The sequence below is a fragment of the Taeniopygia guttata genome, chromosome 4, assembly GCF_048771995.1.
Source record: "Taeniopygia guttata chromosome 4, bTaeGut7.mat, whole genome shotgun sequence".
Lineage (NCBI taxonomy): Eukaryota > Metazoa > Chordata > Aves > Passeriformes > Estrildidae > Taeniopygia > Taeniopygia guttata.
The window spans coordinates 18,294,855-18,314,726 of record NC_133028.1 but is presented as its reverse complement, the minus strand read 5'-3'; the positions used below and the strand labels follow the sequence as shown (position 1 = coordinate 18,314,726).

Here is a 19,872-nt window from a genome sequence, read left to right as displayed (position 1 = left end):
AAGCTCATTAGCATTTTGGCTGTGGCTCTACTTCCAAAGTAGATTTAAAGGTGTAAGGACACCTTTGATAATTGGATTCAGAACGCTAGAAATGAAGACAAATATATGATAAAGAGATACGTTATTCAATGAAACAGTCTGGTACTATAGATTAGACAAAGCAGCCACCAGCATTGCTGTCTGTTCTAGTCCTGATCTTAACAGGGCTAAGGGATGGGGGGGCTGCACTAGGCACTGCAGCTTTATTATCTTTTATTTTTTTCTGTTTCAGTGGGCAACTTACACGGAGAAAATAAGCCGTAAACCAGCCATCTAACCAGCAGATCTGCTTTGTCTGCTTGTATGCAGTCATATCTCCCAGCAGCTTAGTGACTTAGTAACTCAGCAAAGTAAAACTCTTTCTTTTTGCACCTCTCAGTCCCCTGGAGATGCCCAGCCTTTGGAGTGGTGAGTCACAACTTCCCCTTCTCCTGAGTTGGCGTCAGAAATGTTTAATAAGCAGTAGCCATGAGAGCCTCTGCAGCCCTGTGTACAGCATCACATCCTGGCAGCAGAACCACCAAGCACCTCCCCTGCCTGCAAGTGGCTCTGCTGGTGTCGACCCCACTGCCCACACTGTACTGGGCAGGACTGATGGTCTAGCCCAAGGATGGAAGCACCAGCCCTGCCTCACCCTCCCCACTTGCAGTTTGCACAGAGGTGGAAAGGATGAAAAGGAAACCAATTTCTCTTCTGTGTGAAGTGAAGAACTGTCCAAAAGTGGAAAGAAATAATGTAAAAAGGACCCAAAGTCATCCTTGGTGGTTCACAGGTTTTCTTAACAGAAGTGTACTTCAACATTATATCTAAAAGTAACATATTTTAGGTCATGCCCAACATGCAGGAAATCAGGTGAATCTTTTAATGGGGAATACTTGTATTTCTTTCAGTTATGGCTTATTCTCTTCTGAGTCACTGCTTGTGCAACCCAGCTCTTCTGAGTGGGAAGTTACGAGATGTGCACGATTTCAAGAACCCAAGTACCCTGCCATGGCTCACCCAGAACATGGTGGTGTCCTCTGCAGTGTTTTTATTCAACAATTGCTAGTTCCATTTGCTAAACACAATCCTAAGTGTTGACCAAGTTAACATTTTAGAAAAAGAAAGTTCTATATCAGACCTATTGTACTACAAAAAACTTAAGGAAAGAAAAATCAGTCATTTATACAAAGGCAGACAATCTACAGTTTGTCTTTGGAAGTCCAAGGTGAATCTTCTGCAGAGTTACTCTGAAAGAGCCTTCATAAGAAGCTTGTCACAAGGGATGAAGGTGGGTGTCATTTGTTCCAGAAGCCTTCCCTTCATTCAAAATCAGAGGAGAAGAAGCTGGTGTTCTTCCCAGAACAGCAGGGCAGTCAGAGAGATAATTCAGAGTGCTTGTCTGGCACACACTCAAAAAGTGCTGCTGCTGCTTGGGAAGTATAAGGGAATGCTCTATCTTTCCACCTTAGAGTTTATTTTGAAACAGCTGACTTAATTAAAAAATATATATTGGATAGGAAACAATAAATAAAGAAAGCAAGCAAATTTCAAGGGTCCTGGTTTCCTCTAGCAAAGGTGCTGGATTACTCTTCAGCTATTTGGAATAATACCTGTGAAAGTCTAGCATTTAGCAGGAAGTGCAAACACAAAAAATGTCTTAAACACAGAATAAGAAAAAATTCTTAGCATGTGCAAATTCTGTAAGAGGTGAACTCTGTCCAGTCACTGTTATATGTTGCAAGATGTTATGACACAGAAATGAAACATGTCTACATAATGTCTGTGCTACAAGCTCCTTTACAGATCTCCCCCACAAAAGGGGTATGTGCTGTGCAAGTGTCAACCACATCCATCTGTAACACCAAGCCCTAGTACAGTAAACCAGTGACTAGTGCACCTAAGTCACAACTAAAACAAAAATAATTAAAAAGAAGTAATAGGAAGTAAAAGAAACGGCCATTTATCCTGCCAAGGTGTCAGTGCAGTCCAAGATACATATTCACTAACAGTAGTACTGACATGATGAGGTTTGCTCTTATAGTAGACGCGGCTTCAAAAGACAGCAAGCATGAGCATGGCTCTCAGCTAGCGCCAGGAGAAAAACTCTCTCTCTCTCTCTTTACATTTTAATTTAATTTTTAATATTCCACAAATCCAAAGAATCCACACCTAAACAATGTACATTCAAAAGGGTGGGAATCTAGAAAACAGCCATATGGCTCTTTACTGAAGAGAACAGGTATTGTTTCCATCATTTGGAAACAAAGCTGTCTATTTTCTCTGTTTAGAAACCTTGACCAAATCTAGTTGTCTATATTTGGGAACAACATGAGTGTAAATCCCTCTTCCAGATATGTAAAACACAAAGCCCTGATCATTAAAGAGAGAGGCCAGTGATGATTTCAAGAGGAATTATAGCCGGGAGAGTTATTTGGTACGGACTTATACCTATTCAGCTGAAAAACATTTTCCTTCTTTGTGCAGTTACCTAGAAAAATCTAAGTCCTGGCTTTATCTATTGTCTGAAAAGTATTTTTCCTATAAACATTTTAGCAGTGAAGCTTATTAATGAAAACACCCAGCCAGATGTGTTTTTTGAATATGAACCTCCATAGTGGTACCCAGCTGGGTATTTATTTGCAAACAATACTTGCAGCAGACTTTGACCCTGACATTATATAGGATGCTTGATTTTGTAACAGAGGGTAAGTGCTACAACTCTGCTGTTCACTAATTAATTTACTTTCCATTAAGAAGTGTAAATTTGTCTTTGAAGGAAATTTTTGGCTTTTAGCTACCCTTCACTCTTCTGCCTATTACTGCAATACATACTCAGAACTTTTTTCCCAATATTTCTGCTATAGTTGGGAATAGTAAAGAATAACTTCTAAGTCGATTTCGACAGGAATAAGAAAACCTCTAATTTAATGTATAAAGAAACTGGATTCTATCACAGGGTTCTCTATTACAATACTGTGCATTTCATCTAAGATGTATGATAATGCAAAAAAAAATTAATGGAGTTACAGTAGTTAACATACTTCCAGAACTGAGTAATGAATAAAGTCATAAAGAGACAGCATTCAACAGAACCGATGCCAAGAATGGAAGGGGGAAATAAAATGTGAACTGAAGGAGTCACAAAGAGAAAAACTACAGGAAGGGCTTTCAGACATACAAAGGAAAATAAATATTTCAAAACAGAAGAAATAGTTTTTATGAAGCAATTATATGGCAAACAATTTTAGACAGATAGAAGTGTTTGAAAGGAAAAAGGAAATCTCTTTTGGTCTTATGACAACTGAACAGTTCCTTCAGTATAGAATGAGTTTATTCTCAGTACCACCATGTCTCAAATTTTTTTGTCAGTACAAATGCATCCTTGGACATGAGTTACGGGAGTTATTTTGTTCACATTTTCCACGATAGCTATGTTTTCCATTAAAGTAGATTATTACAGTTGTTTTTATTGTTCCTGAAGTATCTTATTTTAACATCTTATTTGGTTGATGTTTTGCTACAAGATTCACAGTTCTCAACATTTACTGATGTGCAAGGGACTGCTCATCTGGAGCCTGCAGTCTGGGCACTAGGGGTGAGGGTTCCAGATCAGGAGCAGTTCTGCTTAGCACAGAAGCCCACAGCCTCTGACCCTCTCCCAGGGAAGGCATGGCCAGAGGCAGCAAGGTACAGGCTAAAGTAGGGCATGTGAAAAAATAGTACCAGCAGTAGCCTGCATTTGATTTCAACAAGAATGTTAAAAATTTGGATCATGTAATTTGCTTTGACCACTAAATCCCAGATAAATTTTTAAACTTTGCTTACCATAGCTGTTTTAAACTTTCACTTCTTGTCTGGAGTGTATAACTAAAAGGTTTAACTAAAGGGTAAGATGAGTCATTAAAAAATAATCTCCAAAGCAAAGATCTGGTGATGCTTTGGCATCAGAAATTTTTAATCACAAAAGAAACCCAATATTATTCCCCTCCTGTTAACCTTTCCTTACACTTTTTATAGTCTCTCCCCTAACCTTGCCCTGACACCACACTCCTCTTTCCCCACTCCTGTTCACTCTCTCAACCAATCTTACATTCCACACCTCTGGTTGCCTCCCACTTTGGACACACATGAATGCAAGTAGCACCTTCCCAACAAACAAGTGGCAGGGAAGAGGAAGAGATGTGAAAGAAAATGTGAGAGCTCTTAAATAAATAATAATATTCACAGTCTTAGGCAAGCCTTAATTTACAGATTCAAGTGCTTTGGGAAAGTAAGCGATGTTGGCTCCTTTTATTATGCACAAACAGTTTAAATATATGTTTAATTTTAAGAAATCCATTGTTTTCTTCCTACATGATTTGTTAATTCTTGGCTGACACTGGGCAGTGTTGCTGGTAGCAGGACAAGAAAGTATAATTACTGTCAGCCAGCTGATCATGATTGCAGAGACAGAGACTTCACCTCACCTTTCCCACCTGGGCACTGCTTCTGCGCCTGCGCTGTGCAGCCTGCTGGCCTCCACATGCTGCCTACGGAGCAGCTGCTCAGGTTCCACTCCCATGCTAATTTATCTTCTCCCCAAATTAATTCTGCCAAAAAGGCAGATTTGAGGGTGACTTAAAATTAGGATTTTGGACAAAATCAATAGTCTCTCAAGAACACACTACTCATTCAAAGGCCATATGCACTAATTGTGTACAAAAATGTATATTCCAAATAAAGTATAAAACACCTCAAACTCCGGGTGAAAAATTACAAATTATTTCATCAATGACACTGTTCTGTACTTATTGTTGCAAAATGCTTGACAATATCCCCTTTCTGAGCCTTTGTTCTTGAAGCAGCTTTTGGACAACTCTAGGTGACTTACCTAAAGGTGATCTGATGCCATGAGGTCAGGGAATAAATCTCTTTTCTTTGAAATTAGTTGCCATACAACTGATTGTCCAAGTCACTAATTCTGTACAGGTCATTAACTAGATCTGCAAAATTAACAGCAAAATCAAACCATCTGGTATTTAATAAATATCAAAACGTAACATTCCTTAATGTATAGTTTATAAGCAATTACCTGTGATTATCATCTAACACAAAGGTCTTTGAATGTATCTGGAGAAGGGCAACAAAGATGGTGAAAGCTGGAAGGAATGTCCTGTGAGGAGTTGCTGAGGGCTCTGGGTTTGTCTATGTGGGAGAAAATGAAGCTAAGGGGTGACTTTATTGCTCTCTGTAGCTTTTTGAGAAGGGGAAGTAAAGAGAGAGAGAGAGCGAGCGAGCTGATCCCTTCTCCTCCCTTCTGCAGGGATAGGACTCAAGGGAATGGTTCAAAGCTGCACCAGGAAAGGTCTAGACTGGACATTAGGAGTCATTTCTTTAACAAAAGGGAGGTGAAACCCCAGATCAGACTTCCTAAAGAGGTGGTCAATGCCCAGCATTTAAGAGGCATGTGGACAATGCCATAAACAACATGCTTTAACTTTTGGTCAGCCCTGAATTGGTCAGGGAGTTGGAATAGATGATCGTTGTAGGTCTCTTCCAACTGAGTCTATTCTATTCTATTCTATTCTATTCTATTCTATTCTATTCTATTCTATTCTATTCTATTCTGTTCTTGCCAGGATAATCAGGAAAGGAATCCAAGTCAAGTAATGCTTGAGGACAGCCCTCTCCTGTGTGAGCACTGCAGTAATTTTCTTACTGCATTAGACAAACTAGTCTTGCTGCATAGTTGAGAGATCCTGAAATTAGGAGTGTGCCAAATATCAGAAAAATTGTCTCCTTCTTTCACAGCAACATCTCTCAGTGATGCCTGTGCCTAAACAGTTTCAATCCAGTCCTGCTGTCAGCCATTGAAACTGTGGACCCTTTTGAAGGATTTTGTTCTTGTTGAAAACATTACATTGTACATGGTGCAAGAACTATTCCCACTCTCCTTGCAGTATAAAATGGATATAAGTCCTCAGCCTTAAGCCATACATGAAGAAATGCAAGGCTTTTTTCCTTTAAATACTATCCTCAGGACTTTCTATAGACTTCAGATGCCCATCCTCAAGATACATGCAATGAGTGACTTCACTAGAATAAGAAGACATAGGTTCTTATAAACTTTTGAAATATTAAATCTCCTATTCACACACAATTATAGTTCCTATTGACTCAGAAGTGTAAATGTGTATGTGTAAGCCATTATATTGACCAAGGCATGCAGACATTAGCTGCTTTTTAATTGTTTAGAGTTGATACACAAATACTTTTAGCTTTACACAAATATTTTTAGCTTTATAAGGGGTAATTAAGGGAGTAACAAGACCAATACTTGCTTTTACAAAGGAAGGCTGTAATAGACACTGGGCAATCCTGAAGAAGAACCCAAGACAGAAAGCATTTCCTCTTGTGCAGGGTTTTTGCTGTTTGCTTCTTGAAGGACAGAAAGTGATGTGCTTTTTATAGCAGTTGTGTCTCTTTATATGAAAAAACATAAAATCATAGAATGGCTTGAGTTGGAAGGGACATTAAAGACTGCCTAGTTCTCACATCTCTGCTGTGGGAAGGACACATTTCATTCGACCAGGTTTCTCAAAGCCCTGTCCAACCTGACCTTGAACACCTCCAGGGATGAGGCCTCCACAGCTTCTCTGGGCAACCTGTTCCAGTGCCTCACCATTCTCATGGGGAAGAATTTCTTCCTAACATCTAATGTAGACCTGCCCTGTTTCAGTTTGAAACCATTGCCCCCTGTCCTATCACTCTCTGCTTATGAAAAATCCCTTTCCTTCCTTTTTGTGAGGCCTGGAATCTATAACAGCTTTTGCTACTGAGTACACAAAGCAGAACTCAAAGGTATTAAGTAAATATCCAAACCTTTGGGCTCAGTGATGGCAGAAAAATGCCAGCAAAAACTCACAACCAAACATTCTCTGTCCTGTTCTTAAGCTGAATTAATGAAAGAGGAATTTGAACATTTATTGAAAATAGAGAGTGATACTTCAAGGATATCTGAACACATCATTAACCATCTTTCCTAAAGGAAAAAGACCTCGGCTTTGGCTGGTTGTTCAAGTGCAAAGAGGAAATACTACAACAAAGACTGTCTTCTTTCTTTAAAGAGTGGATCATGTTAACTTTAAAAAGCATTATAAACAATTCTTCTGCTCAGGAAAATATAATTTTATCTTGTCTTGTGCTCAGGAAAATATAATTTTATCTCTCTAAAAAATTATTTGATAAACCACTGGCTATATAGCTTGGCTGCTCTTTAAAACCTCTTCAAACTTAGGCCTAAATATTATGCTCATTGATAAGCTGGGATTTTCTTGCATAATATGACCAAATTAAGCTCTTGCTTTTAAGTCTTGCAAAGTATCTCTATCAGTTAGCAAAGACAGTCTTAATAATAATTTAATGCATTTTCATTGAAGTTTCTGCATTTTCAATAAAAATTATACTATTGCAAAACTATGACTTCCTTTACTTTCAAATTAAGTGTTTCTTTGTTTAAGTAACAAGCATAAATTAGTTCAGTGAGAAGACAAGAATTGCTTCTTAATTGTAGTTGGAAGAACTTTTTTTTAAACCTGAAGGTAACAAGTGTCATTTTGCATATATTAAGATTTAAAGAGGTGATTTTGTTACAGCTGATGTGTAACTCAAGACTTTCAGAGTTGTAAAACTGTAACTTTATGCTAATTTATATAAATTATGTATAGCCCATTTACAATACGTTACGTGCTGTCCTTGATCCTCACACCATGCTTGGATTGGTCTGCTATTTTTTAATCAGCTCTGTCTCCACAGGTCTCGTAACTGTTACTGGTTCCAGGAAATAAGATTTGACCTGCCAGCCTTCACCCCTGTCAGTCACAGCAAGGGTTGGCACATGTCATATGCCACAGACCACATTCTTTCATTATTAGGTGAGTTTGATTCTTTATTTGAAAAATACTGTTGAATAAAATAAAAAAGGATGAAGTATAGAACTTGTGATATTCAGAGATAGTCAAAGAAGACATTTCAGAATAATTATTATGTATGACTTTTCCACAGTCTGAAGCCCTTGATCAGATGTAATTGTTCCATGCTTGCGGCTGTTCTTTTCGCTGAAACTTAGCAGCAGGAATAACAACCAGGATCCTTTTTCAGCCCAGGTGCATTAAGGGCAACAGGGAACACCATGCATGGAATGAAAGCCTGTCTGAGGCACCCATTGTGAACCTCAGTCTGCCCAGAAAAGCAGTGATGGGGGTGCAGATGGGACAGAGCTGCCCACCTGCTCTCAGGGACAAGAACATGGCCATGCTCCCTCAAGGATGATAAACTCCCACTCCAGCAGGTACACAGCAGGGTCCTGGCAGCAACTGAGCATCAGTTTCTAGATGTGGTGCCATGGGGAACACCTGGCTGTTTCTCAGGAGTGAATAAATAGTATCACAAAATACAAGCCCTGGAAAATTGGAAAACGGGAACACAGCAAACTGCCAAGGTTTCTGGTAGGGTTGACAGTATGATTGCACACACCAGACAAGTGCACAAGGCTCGATCCAACTCCCCTTTTAGACACAGACGCAGTCCCCATAAGTGTTGTTTCCAGCTGCAGTGTGTCTGTCACATGCGCAATGCATCATGCATTTGCCTGCAAAGCTGGAAGTGCTCTTCTGTAGCTGGATAATACAGAGATCAAGACAGCAAACCATCACAGCAAAGGGTAGCATGAAGAAGGAGAAATAGCTTGTAAAATCCATTTATTTGTAATATCAAGCATGCTATTGTTTGCCTTTTACTGACTTACTGATATTTCCTCTGGAAAGTCACTGACCCTTTTTCTTAGTCCCATCATTTCTAAAAAGTGTCATATTTACTATGTAGCAGATTCTACTACTGGTCTTGCATTTTGAAAGTTAAAGCAGATCACAAAATGGCATTAATGCAAAGCCAGCATGATATGTTCAGGAGGTATATAGAACAGTTTCCAGCACACTTTGTGTAATCTCTAAACAAAATACTTAAGGCTAATTATGCCTGATAATAGTATCATAATACCTGATTTTTGCATGGTGCATTTCACATTAAAGGGAATCAATCTGTTAAAGATGTAAGATGCACATTGAAGATACAAGATTAAGATAGCTATAAATGGTTAAGAGCAATTTCTGGTGAAGGACAAGATAATGCAGCCTGAGACAGGTGCCAGACCCTGATACTGGCACACCTCTGCAATCTTTGCTTTAAAGTTCTCTGTTTCAGGTGGGCCTGAGCTTAAGATTGTTCTTTGAAAGTGAAGACAGGGAGACGCCCATTTGAACAACCATTTCTGAGAATTTCCTGTCCTTGAAATACTTTCTTAAAAGGAGTGGTTCAGTGGCAGCTTTATCCAGAACACTATGCACAGGAACACTGGAGTGGCCAGTTTGAGATGACTGACAAACTTCCTGCTGAATTCGTCAAAATGTGCCACCTTTTAGTCATGCAACAGCATCATATCATCTCCACCAGTGGAGCAGCTTCCTCTGCCTCCCAGTGGCCCCTTGGTCTCCAGGTCAGGCTGCCTGCAGCACCCCAGCTCCTGCTGCCATGATTTGAAACAATATTTGGGTTTACATAAGCTTCAAGTTAACGGTGGAAACCTTCCTGTTCTAGCCACAGTCCTTGCTGGGATGCTTTCCTTGGAACTGGACCCCTCAGAGCACCTTCAGTGCAGAGAACTCCACCATCAAACCCCTTCCTCCTCCTTCTGCCCGTGCCTAATCCCCTCCCAGGGCAGCCTGAGTACAGCAGCCACAGCTCCCGGCACTGCCAGGAGAAGGGAATTCATTGTGTGTGGGAGCAGCCATGGGACTCACAGTGCTCCAGGTGCAGGGGTGGCTGCTGCTCCAAAGCATGCAGGAGCAGCCCAGCACATCACTGCTGCTCACTCCATGCAGCTGTCCCAGCACAATGTGCCAGCACCCACCAAGGGACACCATCCCTGGGGAACAAAGCAGAGTTCACAGCCTGGGGATGTGGAGGAGCTGGCAGGGCCAGGGAATGGCACAGCAGGGACATTAACTGCACATCTGACAGCGAGCTGTGCTCTGCAGGGACAGGCATGCAGAGGGATGGAGGGGAAGGAGGCTGAGGTGCTCTCTGCTCTTAGTGCAGGAGTTGGTCCTCACCCCCAGCCACCAGCAAACACAGCTGTGCTGTGATCTGCTGCCACACAGAAACGTGCACCAGCTCTAATGAACAGGGTGAGATGTGCAGCTCTCATCCTCCTCAAAGGGGTTACAACTTGCCAGTAGGAACAAAAGTTCACAGGCCTGGAGGTCCAGGGTGTAACTTGCACATGCTTTGTCTAGTCCACAGATCGTGGTGATACAGTAAATTCTTCACAGATAAGAAAATGCACAGGGCTTTTTGTGGGCTTTGGTTTGCAGGAATTGCAAGATGTGTTTTGTGAGATAACTTCTATCTTATCTTTATTTTTTCTGTTCTAAAGCAGAACAGTCTGGATACTAAAGCCATTTCTGCCATAATATTAACCCCATCAGGTAGAACAAGCTTCACTAAAAGAATTTTAGCCTTGGCCTGGGATTCAAGGAGTTAAAATGCGGCTTTAGAGCTACACAGAGTTTCTAGCACTGGAAGATGTCTCCTTGCACACTACAGAAGGCAGAGAGCCAGAAATAGATAGATAAACTACTCTCCTTGATACTCTCCCTACTGCTGTCCTTCTGAACTGCTCTCCTTTCTCTGGCTAAACCAAACAATGGTTGACTGCTGACGCTCTTGCCATCCACTCATTTTGTATGTATACATGACTGATTTCTAGTATTGCAGTACTTATGTGGGTTTTTGGTATAATACTCAGAACCAATAACAGATACATACAAGTGACTGACGCATGTCTGCACCAGCACCACACTTCTCACACTAGTACTTCTCCTGGTTTAAGTCTTACTCTTTTTTTTGAGAATATATTCAATTTCACAGGAACACAGATAAGGAATTCAGCAGAACTAGACAACAGATGTTTTTATTCAAAATGTTCGTAGGTTAACACATCCCACCTGCACCCAACTTTCTGTTTTGTCAGCCTCCATATGTTCATAATTCTTGTCTCAATTTTTTTCTGATGCCTTGTACACTACAACATATCTGCATTGTTTTGATCACCGTTTTCTCCCTTCTTTCACAGATAACATGCTGCGCTTGCTACTTCCAGTCTCATTACCTCCCTCCTGGGCTGGCAGCCATTTAAGCCATCTGACCCACATCCCCTCTGACCTTTATTACAGAATTTCTTCTCCCAAATGACCAGCCTCCCCAGTGCACTGTAGCCATTTTAGATATGGTCTATATATTCCCACACTCCTGCCCCTAATTGCTTTCCTGTGTTTTCCCCCTGGAAGAAAAATATTTTTTTTATTTTTCCCCTCAAAGATGCACCATTAACCTGGTATCAACAGGACACAGATACCCACATCCCTGCATTTCTTTTAGTGGTAAAGAAAGGAAGGGACCATTTGAGGCATGTTTAACAAATGCAATTACCCAAAGCACATAATGGAGCGGATCTTCTCTGCCTAGGGGTACAAGCAAAGACAAACTATCTGCTATTTAAAGACAAAATACACACCTATCATTTTCACAGAGAGAAAAGTATTGTATGGAGCATTTGCCCTTTTAGACTCATGAGCCTTTTGAGGTTCTAGGCTTTTGAACATAGTAATATTTTATAAAAAAGCCCATTCATCCATTCTTAAGTTCCCTTTAAGTAGGTCTCAAAGGTAAGAACTGCCTTACAGAGCATGTCATAGTCTCAGCTGTCATTATATCACACAGTTGCATAAAAGAGGACACTGTATTTGGGGCTGCATGTCCAGCATGGAACTCACCATCATTCACCCAATGCAATTGCATAAAAAACAGTGTTTCCTGAGAAAAAATGCCTGAGAAATAAAATGGCGTTCTCTTTTTGTCATTACAGTAAATAATACTTTCCTACCTGAGAGCGGAGAAATTTTACTGAAGTGTGTCACACAGAGCAGCTGGCAGAGCCCTCACCTGGTGCAGCCTTCACCTCGTGCCAAGTCACACAGTCACACCTCTGGAAGGTGCATGCTCAGGACACTGCTCACAGCCAAAGTCACAGCAATCAAAACCAGCCTTTTCATTTCAGGGTGGGTCTTCTACACCCACCCTGAAATGAAAAGGCCAGGGCAGAGGCCTTTCCTCCTCCAAGGAGGAGGAAACCACTCCATAGACCTTGAATATAAAACCAAAAGGTGAAAAAGCTTATAGGAAAGTCCTCTTACCTTTTGTGGAAACTTGGTCAGGCTTGCCAGTACAATTTGATCCTTGTCCCATACAGAAATCACTGGGTAGGAAAAGCAGTATGTCAGCTCTCAGAAATTCAGAGAAGGAAACAACTCTAAATCCCTCTACCTTTAAGCCCTGTCAATTACCTTTGGGTTTTTAACATTTGATTCAAAACATCTTGTGTAATTACTTATCTTTTGTAGGAGTCCAGCACAGTAAGCATGGACTTGTATTCAGCAATAGTGTGCATAAGGGTAGTCAGGAAACTGGAATGGAAATTAAGTACATCATGATCATCACAGCTTGATGGAAGAACATAATAATTCAGTGTCTTATTGGCCGTGTATTCAGGGGTTTGTCATTTGAGCACTTCAAGAGAAATGAAAGCAGATCACTCAAGCTGCCTTTCTGAATTATTCTGTAAAACCCAAGGAGTCAGGAAAGGAGGTTAGAGGTGGAGGTAGGTGTTTGGGACCTTCAACTTATTAGAGAATGTTGATTCATCAAAACTTTTTGTGATTCATATGTTTTATAGCAATAAAACTTCAGAAGGAAAGGTTCTTGGATAGAAAATTGCTGTGTTGTTCAAAAAAGAGGCAAGATTTGTGGGATGGGAGCCCAGAAGGTTCTGGGTAACTTCCAGTAAGGCTTGATTGTGCATGCTCTTCTAACCATGGCTGTCCATGCAAACACCTATGGACAGGGTCGCTGGAAGAGCAACTGCTGGGGTCAAGAGCTACTTGAGATAATTTTCACTTGAAAAGATTAGGAGTTGATAACCCAAGCAACTGTGCTGCAGAAGTGACTTTGGAGCAGAGACAGCCATCTGTCAGGGGCCTGCAGATGCCCCTCATTTAGCTAACCCAGTTGCCCTTCATACAATGAGAAGTGACCAAAAATTTCAATAGTAACCAACATATAGAATTTTTATGTTTCACACCAAATACTAATTGCCTGGTCAGTAAGACTACAAAAGAAACATAATAAACTATAAATATATTTTTTATTAACCCTGTGGTCAGAAAATGGTTGCCCATATCAGATGTGTATCATTCTTTGAGGATACTGAGGACCCATGTGTAGACTTCTGAATCCTAATAATAGCAGTTCACAGCAAAGATTTGAATTTTTTTTTTTAACCCAAGCATTTATAGGGAAACAAAATAAAGGTCATAATAAATTAAAGTTTAAAAGTTAGAAGTTCAAAGAAGGCAAGGAGGAAAGGAAAAAAAATACGGGTATAGCAAATAATTACTCTACCATGTGAAGAATGTTAAATACAAAGCTTACTGTGCTTTTAAATAGCCCAAAATAAACAGATGTACAAAGCCATTTCCAATTTTGATAATTTCCTTAAACATGTCTCTTCTACTGACTCATAGGAGTAATTTGAGGACAACACTTTTAAGAGATGCTCCTGAGGAAACACCTCCCTCATGCTGTTGCTTACCATATATTTCAGATATAAAAATAAAGCCACATGACAACTACTTCTTTGAGCATTAGTTTACATTAAAATCCCCTTTTCTCTAGACTACTGCTCTTATATTTTTCTGATTCAGATGTTTAAACTTGATTAGATCTAGCAGTGACTGCTTTTAACAATATCAAGCCAACAATACCTTTTTGCCAAGAAAAGGCAAAAAGTACTTATAACTGTGATGAGTACTACTGAACAGCTCAAAGATCTATAGAATTTAATGGCATCATTAAAATCTGGTATTTCTAGTGACACAGACTAGCAAGAAAGTACATTGCGTTTCTAGTGTTGATCTTAACTTTCCCTCTTTAGAAAAATGCAGCTTCTCTGTAAAACCTTTGTTTTTAGTTTCTAGTCCTTCACAATCAACAGAGACCGGCTTTTCCAGAAGGTGTTCAGAAGGTAGCAACATACCACAGTACTCCTACAAAAACAGCTTTTTTTTCCCCTCTGCTAATTGAAGAGGCAGCTTACAAAAGTGCTTATTTGAATTCTTTCCCTAAACTCATTTTCTGAACTGAACCAGTACCCTGTGACCCCTGCTGACAGATGGGTTATGTCAGGACAAGAGCTCTGGTATCTTGAGCTCCCAGAAGGCAGTGATAAGTATCTTTCCTGTCCACTGGACTAGGCTAAGGACTTGATGATTTTAGACATGGCAGTGGTGGTCTTGGCAAGACAGGGCTCCCTGAGCAAAGGCAGTGGGGTAAGGCCAGAATACAAGAAAAGAAAACCACTATGAATATTAGGAGATGATCTCTCAAAAAGAAGAAAAGGGAGGGGGGAGAGGGTGGAAATACCATGCTTTCAGTCAGGATGAGGGCTAGACCACAATCTGAACTTAGTGCCTACAAATGACTTTCACAGAGGTCTGAGATATATTTACATGTTCAGTGAAATCAATATTCAGGTTTTTTAATCTACTGCCAAACCAGCTCCAGAACGGAAACAGTGCAACAGCATCTCCCAAGATGTGCTGCAGAGACGACATTCTAATTAATCTGGACATAATCCCATCCTACAGCAGCAGTGCTCTCCAGGTGACCCTGCACTGTGGCCACATCAGGGCACACTGATTTCTCTCGGTGACTTCAGCTAGGCTGATGCAGAGTACTTGGCAAACATTAGCAGTTTTCAGCAGGGTGAAGAAATATTGGATGTTGACTTCTCATTTACACAGTTCATGAAAGAAATGTTGTGGGATATTTAAATAGTCTAAATACTCAGGAACTCTCATCTGTGTCTGACTGTTGATTGTTCACACCACAGAAACCTCAACTTTGCCTCTGGTGACAAATAGCACGCAAGGAATGGGGAGATTACAAGACAGCTTCCCATGACTGCAAGAAAAAAAACAAGGATGTATTAGATGTTACTTTTCAAAATAATGTTTCTTTCCCTTTTAATCAGGGAATTACAGTTCTATACAGTTAAGATACAAACCCAAACCAAACCTGATCAAAATCTTCTCAGCTCAAGGAAGTGAGAGGAAGACTAGATTTAAAATAAACACACCCTAAAATATGAGTTTCTGTTCTAACTGCACCGTGTTCGTCTTTCTACAGTAGTGGAACTTCTTAGGTTAAAAAAATAAAAAGGCAGAACAGGTTCCTGGTCAATGTTAAGGGTAGTCCAGTTTCTAGGTTGAATTTTCTGTAGTTCATTTCTGGTATTTCTAAAAGAATCTGAAAGAGGTTGCATCAGCTTTTAAGGAGCTGTACCTGTTGCTGTGGATCTATGTGTATGTTGCAAAATTCTTTTATGTTGATTTTAACTACTCTCAAAATTCACCTTGCCTTCTAAAGCAGTTTTCTTTATTCCAGAAATAGCATTAGGGCTTTAAATAGATACTTTTACCAACTGCTGAACAGCAGCATGTCTCAGGCTCCTCGCTTGCTAACTTTGGTCTCCACAAACTGCTGGAACAGAGCACAGATACCTCTGAGGGAGCAGAAATTCAGAGTGGTTGGTGATGCCACCATGCCGGGGCTAAGCAGTGCCTGAGCTAGCAGGTCATACGTGATGGGGGGCGGCATTTCTGTGCTACAGCTGCCTTGATTTTGGCTCCAAACACACAGCTCTGTGTAAAGGCACTGTTTATGAACAGATGAGTTGAGTTGGCGCTACTGAAGCCTTTCCTGGGCCATCACTCAGTGTCTGGTGTGGGCCTGTCCTCTGTGACTTAGAAGCCCAAATTCCACAGACATCTAATGAGGCTGTTTCTGACATTACTAAGGGCTTAATTTTACTATGACAAACACTCATCTTCTGCCCAGAACAGACAAGTTACAGGCACACACAAGGAAGCACAAGAGCACACGTTTCAGGGTACTTCTTCAGTGTCCCTTATTCTCTTAGCTGCTCATGTGGTTGATCACCAACAGTCGTCATGCCTCTGAATATAATTAAAATATATAATAAAGCAGCATAATAACAATAACATACATATACAATAATATGAAAAAGTTCCATTAAAAAAATCTAGCAATTAAAATAAAAATAAAAGCTAGCCTTGTAAGAGAATAAGCAGGAGTGGGATTGCAGGCTGTGAGAGACAGATCTCCAGCACAGGCAGCAGGGCTCCAGAGTTACACTTGGCAGCTGTGCAATTTCCAGAGCAACAGAGGATGCTCATAATTAGCTGACAAGAGGCTTAACCTCTGAGGCATTGATGGTGTTAAATACTGTAATTTGGGCTCCATACACTTGTACTTCAGCACAAAACTCCTGCAGAACCATCTCTCTCCTTTTCTGTGTCTCTGTACTCTGCTATTGAGTTAAGATTTTCACTAAACACAGGTACTAAATTTTCACCGTCACTAATTCATGCCTGGAGGGCTTTGCTAAGAGCAACTTGTTTTGTTCTTGTGTTTTCTCCTCTGTGCTAATAACCTCATACCAACAAAACAGATGGAGCTCAAATACAGCTCCAGCAGGAGAGTGATGTTAATGGACTCCCCCCATTTCACACAATGGGAAAAAAACATGAAAAGGGAGAATACAATTTTTCACATCAGCTCTACTTCTACTTTGCAGTGTCTGAATGACCAAATGCCTGCAGCTGAGATGGCACTGAACTACAGATAAAGACAAAAGCTGAGAACCCTCAGGTTTTTCTGGCCTCTGAAAATGTCAGATTCTGCAGACTAAGCTTTGAACATCTAACCTTGCTTCATTCCTGAGGAGACAGCTTTATGATCTCATTAAAAGAATTGTTTTGTTTGGAAAGCTTGTTAGCCTTCCAGATAGAGTCAGCTTAGCTGAAACCCTATCTATCAAAGTTTTATTTGATTTAAAAAAAATAGATATAAATAAAAGATGCAAATAGATGCAAATAAAAAGGCTAAGCAAACACCAGCCAAATAAGAAGACTTAAATACTCAAGGTTCTCAGATACTCTCTTTGTTTTCTTTGGCTTTAAAGTCATGATTGTTCATTACTATTTTTAGCACCAGCCACATGTTTCTCTGAATATCAAAGAAACTGGCAGCATCACATTCCTACAAGGAAAGGAAAGTCATACAATACAGCACCTCAGCCTAGTTCCTAGTAGGGAAACAGTGAGTCCAAGTAAATGAATAATACCTCCTGTGAAGTTTGCAGGTACTGTGCCTTGACCAGACATGTTCAGGTACAAGCTGGCATAGAATTGGCCCCAAGTATCTTGGTTCCTGGGCCATTGATCAAAAGGAATAGTTTTTGGTCAGCAGCACCGGCTCCCCACCCACTGATTTCTCAGGGAAGAGTTGGAGCTTCCTCCTTCATAAAAAGAAAATTTTAAGAGAGACAGCTCTGGATAAAACAGCCTTTGCAAGAAATAACTTTGAGAACAACAACAAACAGCAGGCTTTAAATCTGTATAATACCCAACACTGCAGGTATTTGCAATTCTGGCCAATTAAGCACTGCATGTTCAGGATGTCTAAATTATAGGTCTTATTTTGGAAAATTGAGAAAGTTGAGGGAGTACAAACCAGCAAGAATTGGTTTGCATAGCAGACATTGCAGGAAAGAGGGGCAAGTGAAAGGCTGCAGTTCCATTTCCTCACTCATAGCAAGCAGCCCATTTCTCACTGCAGTAGAAGTTAAATCAGCTGGCCTATACAAAAGCTATCTCAGTATAAATATTAAAATATAACAGATGTATTTTCCATTTGTAGATCTGGACCTGCTTCAGAAAGACAAGATGAAACAGTTCCTTAAAAACTCAGGAAAGGAGAACCAGCAAAACACTTGGGTGAAAAACTTGGGAGAACCAGCAAAACTGTCTCTGGTGGAGAAAGAAGCAATGGCACTGGCACTAGTTAATTAATAAGTTAGAGACTGCCCTCTGTTATGAACAAAACAGCCTGGCTGGGACACTTGGCTGGAACTAAGTACTGACATTGTAATGTTAATTAGCTAATTGCTCCTGGGAATCACCTACAACCCCACCCACACTAGGACCAGGATGCAAAATAATCCAATGGAATCATGGGAGGGGGTTCTGGGGATGAAAAACACCCCTAAAATGGAAGGCTGGGCACAGTGAAGGGGGCTGGATGGGTGTGCTGGTTGGGGAAAAGGGAACCCCATCCCTAGTCTGTGTTTGACCTGTCACCATAACCTACAGAGGACCAGACTGGACTGGGCTGTGGGAAGCAGGAACAAAGGAACATGCACTTCCTGGTGTTTCCAGGGGGGAAGGAGAGGGATAGCTGCTGCTGGACTTCGGCAACAGACTGCACACCTCTGCACCTCCAGCTACCAGTGTGCCACGGAGACTCCAGGGACAGACTCTGCAGCTTTCTCACCCTTCAGCTACCAGGAAAAGCTACAACAGCGGGGTGGGGGGGGGAAAGCTACAACAGCGGGGGCGAGCTCTGTGTCGAGCCCCCTGCTGAGCTGACTTTTTAATAAAGATCTGAACATTAATAAAGGCATAGGCCCTGCTCATTTCACCCTCCACTCTGCTTACTCCTCCAATCCAGAGACTGAAGCTGCCATACCTTGTTGCTTATTTGTGATAATTTAAGTTGTTTTTGCACTTGAGAACATGCAATATAACCCTGAAATACATTTAAGAAAGTGTAGAGCTCCGTAAAAACATAGGTGTAAGAGAAAATTATTGTTTATTATCTCTTCTGTTTTGTGCAGCTGCAGTTTCTGAACTTGACAAAATAATTTATCATCAAACCCATAATTTTAGATTAAGTTGAAGCATCTAGGATATAGAAAATACTTAATCTTGAACAAAGAGACCAGAGGATGAAAAAGCCAAAAAGTGCTTGAATTGGCTGTTTTCAGGTAAATGATCCTCAGTTAAAAACATGAATGCCACACCAAGCCTCTATGTCCATCATTAAGAGCTTGAATATTTTTCCTCATACAATGAAATCAAATATCTGGTAGTAATCAAATTCTGGCTTGAGCTTACTTCTAACTGTCTGCCAACCTGCCGAACTGAAAAGAAATTGGGAAAAATGGAATTTAAAGGCAGAGCAAGTAATTTTTCCAAGATAATTTTTTACTTCAGAACAGAATGCTGTGGTCAATCCATGTACAAATCCATTTTTTATTTTCTGTATTCATTCTACTATGATTATAATTAGAAGATAAATTTTAATGGCTTTTAAATTGTAAATAGACATTCACAGTCAAGAAATACAAATTATGTTATAATGTGGAAGAAAAACCATTGCAAAAATTAAAGAATGGTTTCCATGTCTATTTGTTTTGTGCTATGGTTTCTCCTCCATTATGTACCTTACACATTCCTACTACCAGACCTTTCCCATGTCAAGCAAATGTGCTTGCATTGAAGAATACTAGAGCAGTGGCTGACAGTAGGTATGTCTACTAACACCCTTTTCCCATAGCTGGTAAAATTTTAATTCATCTCCACCATGTATTTACATTTGAAACTGCATCACCTCTAACCATCTGATATCACCTATGCTGGCTGATAGTCAAAGATTTACTTCCCCACAGGCAAACAACTGCATCCCACAAACCTTGGTCACACTCAGCTCTGTTCATCATTCCTTGGTTATAATGTCACCAGAGATGCACTGGAACACTGCATATTAAATCAATAG

At 40.4% G+C, this 19,872-nt stretch overlaps 1 long non-coding RNA gene across 2 annotated transcripts; it reads left to right on the top strand.

Moving 5' to 3' along the window:
- The first annotated feature begins 277 nt into the window (after positions 1 to 277).
- LOC140683915 (uncharacterized) lies at positions 278 to 18,389 on the top strand. Of its 2 annotated transcripts, none has more exons than XR_012055545.1 (3): positions 278 to 447; positions 7,816 to 7,934; positions 17,956 to 18,389. It is a non-coding gene; the product is annotated as an uncharacterized lncRNA (long non-coding RNA). The 2 variants fall into 2 exon arrangements; XR_012055546.1 differs by lacking the exon at positions 17,956 to 18,389 and adding an exon at positions 11,192 to 13,805.
- Positions 18,390 to 19,872: the final 1,483 nt, after the last annotated feature.